Source organism: Aptenodytes forsteri, unplaced genomic scaffold, assembly GCF_000699145.1.
Source record: "Aptenodytes forsteri isolate BGI_AS27 unplaced genomic scaffold, ASM69914v1 Scaffold8, whole genome shotgun sequence".
NCBI lineage: Eukaryota > Metazoa > Chordata > Aves > Sphenisciformes > Spheniscidae > Aptenodytes > Aptenodytes forsteri.
The window spans coordinates 2,016,952-2,022,731 of NW_008796218.1; positions in this window are offsets into that span (position 1 = coordinate 2,016,952).

A 5,780-nucleotide genomic window follows, 5' to 3' on the forward strand; every position below is an offset into this window, starting at 1 on the left:
GCGCCCCCCGGGGGGGTGGCCCGCGGCCCGGGGGGGCGGCAGGGGCAGGCCCCGCCCCGCGTCAGGGGGCCGCCCGGCCCGGGCGGAGGGGGTGACCTCCCGCCGCTCGTGCTGCGGCGCCCGGGTGTCCTTTAACCGCTCCGGCGGCTCCGTGGCTCCTGCGGCGTGGGCGATTTGCTCGAGGCCGGGCCTCCGGCGGGGAGCGGGCGGCGGCTGTCCTGGCGGCCGCGGCAGGGAAGGGCTGAGGGCCGGGGATGCGTGCCCGGGAGCTGCCGGCTCGGCGTGCGTTGCGGTCTGGGGGAGGAAGCGGGCTGAACGTGCGTTTGGGATGCCGAGGACCGACGGCTGCCGCGTCTCTAACCTGCACGCAGTCTGCGTCTGCCGTGCCTTCGGTTTGTCTTTAAGATAATCCGTGCTGAGGGCTGGGAAGTGCAGTTTCTGAGGCGTCCTGTGGCTGGCTGTTAAAATGTGGTGCTGCTTTCCAGTTTCTTCAGCAGCAAAGACAGACGTAGCAATGCCCGTCGTCTGCCCCGTCTCCTGCCTGCACCGTAAGGTTTACTGTCCTAGCAGATACACGTGTGTGTTTGAAAGGTTGCATTTTAACTAGATTAATAACGCGATCGTGGTTTTAAGAACCTCTCTGTATATCATCTGCATGGATAGGACTAAACTTTCAAAGTTGAAAGGTAAATCAAAGAGCTGAGTGCTTCCTGTTTAAGAAAAACAAACCCTTGTTGATGTTTCAGATCGAGCACCTTTTTGAAAATGCAGATGTTAGCCTTTCCAGCATTGTTTCCTAGTCAAGATACGGACATAACTTCCTCTTCTGTAAAAAAGAAAAAACAAAACCAAACCCGCAAAAAAACTTAACAGCCCGGCTTCTGCTTGTATGGCGGTTTGTAAGCAGCAGATGCTGTGTAGCATGGTGTTAGGAACAGTGCAATTTCAGCGTCTGAAGCCACTTAAGAGTTTTAGTAATCTTTCACTCAGTAGGAAAAACCTCTAACCCTTTACTGTGTCAGTGGATTCCCTTGTTCTATAAAAGGTTTTCTGCAGGTCTGCAATTTAGTCTTGGATTTCAGTAATTAATGACTAGGGTTTATCATCTATCCTTATCATCAGTCCTTTCACTGGTAAAATTAAAATTTGGAAATGATGAGACCGATATTTTATTAACAACTAATCAATACGTTAATGTTGGATTAGCTCAGTTATTGTAGGAATTCAGTGACAGCAATAATTAAGGAATAGTTAGTTAAATAGGTACCAATACTGTAATTAAGGAATAAGATAATTTTGAATTACATTCAAACAGCTAAAGAACTGCAGGAATGTTGTAGAGTCAGTCACACAAATAAGCAGATTTGGTGGGCCAGAGGACATGCTCAGTGGAAAGTTCTTCCACTTCTTTTCTTTGCTTCCAACTCCCTTTCCCTGTTTCTCCAAACCAGTCTATTTTCTAACATCAGCAGGTTAACGGCTTCCTCATACTTCCATGAATTCTTATTTTGGGACAACTTTATTCATGATAGTGGCTACACTTAATTCTCAGTCTTCCAAAGAAGAGCATAATGAACTCTGAAAAGAGGATTTATCTGAAGGTATTCCTACTCCACCTTTTGTTCTTGCTGCTGGTTCATAGCTGTCAAGTATTCTTTTAAGCTTTTTCTGTCAATCTCCATTTTGTTAAAAGCTATTTCTCCTTTCTACCCAGAAGGCGTTTGGAGTGCAAACTCCAAGCTTTGCCTCCTACAAAGATGTAGGAGGTTTTGCTTAAGTATGTGATCTAGCTGCACCTTTCTGCTGTTGCAGGAATACACTGCAGCCCTGTTCAGACTATTCGTTGCACTACGGCATCTTCTGTGGCACGTGTAGAGTTTGTCCCTCTGCACTAGTTGCAATCTTGTTAATGCAGTTCTCATAAATGCTGCAAACCCTGAATTAAATTAAAATTAGGATGGTCTTGTAAAAGTAGATTTGGTTTCTTCTGGACCAATTATTAAAGCCTTGAAACAGGCCAGAGTGCTGGAAGTATTTGGCTCTCTTCCTCAACTGATGTATATCAAAGTAAACATACATTTAAGTTACCTTACATCCTTGGATTTTTAGTGCCCCGCTCCAAAGGCATTAATCTCCCATGATCAATGAGGGATTTTTGCTGACTGTTGTCTAACCTCTTCTAGCATGGTGGTAGGCTTTAGGACTGTAGATAAGGCACAATCTGTGGAGTCATCTTGCTGTCAGGTGCTCCTACCCTGCAGAGAGCTGCAAAAAGATATTTGCTGAATCACCCTGGCTTGATTTAAAACACCCAGCTTAGCATACAAGAGAGCTTGGAGAACCAAAACCGAGAGATGGGATTATGGCAGAGCTGCTGAACAGATGCACTAGACACTGGAGACCAAACTTAGGCTGAGATCTGTAACTGGCATTAAAATGTCTGTGTCTTCTGCCCTTGGGTGGGTGTTAATGGAAACTGCTCTCATTTAATGAGATGCCAGACATTCACAGCCTAATTAGAGAGGTAAGACTTAGTTGGTCAATGACTTTTTCTGGAAGGGAAGAACTTTGGTCATTGCTAAGTGGAGTCTTGGTACTAAATAGCTAATGTGCTTCTTAATTAATTTGTTCTGTCTCAGGAGACATGTTAAGTACTATGCATGTGGTGCAGTGTCCTGTATAGAAGTTGCCCTGTGAAATCACAGAGAGGAGTAAAAATTCCTTTCAATATTTGTGTGGTAGCAATCGTGTAATTAAAGAGGGAGTTAAAGTTGGTTCAACAACTACCACCACCTAAAAATGTTAGCTTAAAATGTAGAAAAAGAAACTGAAGGTACTGTATGTGGCAGAGATTTGCTTATCTGCACATTTAAAATGCATCAGTGGTTTCCTGGAACAGTGGACAGCAAATAACAAACGTTAGGATAAAGAGGTCAACGAGAGTATCATAAATGTAATTAGGCACTCATCAGTTTAAAGTCTTTGAAAAAGATTGGTGGCAACAAGACCAGATTGAACAATTCACAGATTTCTCTACCAGTATCTGAACAAACTGAGTGATGGAGGAACTCGTTCTCTTTAGTGGAGCAGTATTCACATTTGACCTTAATGTGAATATTCACATTAGAAAGGCTGAAAGGCACACTCTGAGCAAAAGACAGAAACAAAATTTGCTGCTGCCAAGCTTGGCCTTCAGCCAGGGGTGCAATTAAAAACAGAAACACCACACTTTTACCTTGCCTTGCCATCTCTGAATAAATTCTATGATAGGTGGGAAATAAAAAGCTCCATGTTGTACAGACCAACACGAGGTCTGTGTTCCAGAAAATTAAAATATTAAAAAATTCCAAGATTTTGCTATGGGGGTTTTCATAATGCTTAGAAAATCACATTCCAGACTGCCTTCCCTGAGCATGTGCATGCATACATGCACATTTTAAAACAAACAAAAAAAGTACTGTGGAGTCTGTCCTCTCCCTTTTCCTTGCTGAGAGAGACAGGCGACTAAGACACTGAATGCAGACCATTGCTGTTGCATTCTCTTCTCCTGGTTGCCAGGTCACTCTCACCAGGCAGGTGCAGTGGAATTCACTTAAATGCCACCTTGATGGATTGCCAGGGAAGAGGTATTGTGCTGTGCATTTCAGTGAGTGATGGCGCAGATCAGTTGGCACACCTTCACTGAAAAAGTCATCTTAAACAGTGTGCATCCAAGCCTGGCTGCAGCATTTGTTCTTTGTTAGCAAGTTTTCCTTCACCAGGACTTCATGCATACTGTTATTTTTTTTGCTAAATTGTGGCTGCAGGGAGGATAAAAGTAACTGATCTGTAGTAGCTCTGGAGTTTGTTTTTTGTTACAAATTCTAGGAGACTAAGTCTATTTTTCTGACTCTTTGCCAAGGTCATTGTTTTTATTACTCTGCTGCTTTTGGAAAAAAATGAACTCAAAATTCGATTTTATTTTACTCTGATTTTATTTGGAGAGAATGAATTAATTTTCTGTTTGTGTATCAAGGTAAAATATTTTAGCAGCAGCTTTACAGGAGGAGTTGCCAATTTGTGTGCTTTTTTTTTAATAGAAAATACTTAGGCCTGTCAACTAACTCACAGATGCTTCATGAAGTAGATGTTTTCCTTGCTGACAATGCTGACATCCAAGGACAGCTGAAACAGGTAAGAAGAGAAAATTGTAACTGGAAGACCAGTTGAAGTATGGGAAGAAAAATTCAAGTATGGGAAGGTTTTGAGGGCTTTATTGCTGGAGAAGTCAAGTGACAAGCTTGCTTGAAGAAGGCAACTTCGAAAATGCATGAACTAGATAGAAAAGCAAAAATCAGACAAAACACAGAAATGGCAAGCACGAGCTAAATAATTTTGGAGTAGAATAAGACCTTAATGGGGCAGTAAATACAGCAGAGATCCTTATCTGACATGACTAACTATGAATTTAAAAAAAAAAATTGAGCGAGGAAGCAGTGTGTGCATGTGGGAAGCATACAGAAAAAACAGAAGATAACCTTTCAAGAATGTGAGTCTGAAATGCTCCTAAGATCTATGCAAGGAAAGTTGTCCCAGAAACAAAATGAAGCATTTGGGAAGGGAAAAGGGCATTTTCTTTTAAATTCTTCTACATTGATGTAGTAAATAAACCATGGAATTGAATGAGGTTCTACTAAAAACATAGCAGGAGGAGAAAAACGACTGTGCGGGGCGGGGGGGGAAGCCAGGATGTTATCATGGAGATGTCATAAAGAAACTAGAATCCAGGACAGCAATGGATTAACAGCGTCTTCTCCATAGTTATATACTGACTAGCTTTAAGCAAGTGCTAACTTGGATCACCAGAAAAGAATTTCTGTAAGCAAATTACTGTCACTATTTGACATTAAGTAGCAACATCAGAAGCAGTTCATGTTCAGAGAAGTAGTTAAGGCAGCGAAGTCTATGCTGTGGTTAGAAATTATTCAGGTCTAGGATTCCTAGTAAAGTTTGCAGAACTAGCCCTGGAATCTGTCTAGGACTGCAGGGAGTTTGGTAGTGGAGAACCTTATCTGGCTGAGAAGCAGCATCTTTTGACTGCGGCCTAGGCACATCCTATCCCTTCATGGATATCCTGAGTGCACATGTGTCCTGGGGGAGCATGCTGGGAAGAAAACGATGAGCTGAAAATGTTGAAGGGGGTTAGAATCTAGAATGGTGTAAAAATGCAACTGATCCTCTTCTGTTCACAGACCAAAGGATGGAGAAGTTGCCCTCGTGGCTGTGGCTGGCCATTTGAAGTACCACTGTGCAGTTTAAACATTGTCCTGGTTTGGGCTGGGATAGAGTTAAGTTTAAACAGTCCTGGTTTGGGCTGGGATAGAGTTAATTTTCTTCCTAGTAAGTGGTACAGTGCTGTGTTTTGGATTTAGTATGAGAATAATGTTGATAACACACTGATGGTTTAGTTGTTGCTAGGTAATGCTTACACTAGTCAAGGACTTTTCAGCTTCCCATGCTCTACCGACTGAGAAGGCTGGAGGTGCACAAGAAGCTGGGAGGGGGCACAGCCAGGACAGCTGACCCAAACTGGCCAAAGGGCTATTCCATACCGTGTGACGTCATGCTCAGTGCATAAACTGGGGGAAAGCTGGCTGGGGGCACACACACACACACACACACACACTGCTTGGGGCATTGGTCGGCGGGTGGTGAGCAATTGCATCGTGCATCACTTGCTTTGTATATTCTATTATTATTGTTATTATTTCAATTATTAAACTGTTTTTATCTCAACCCAC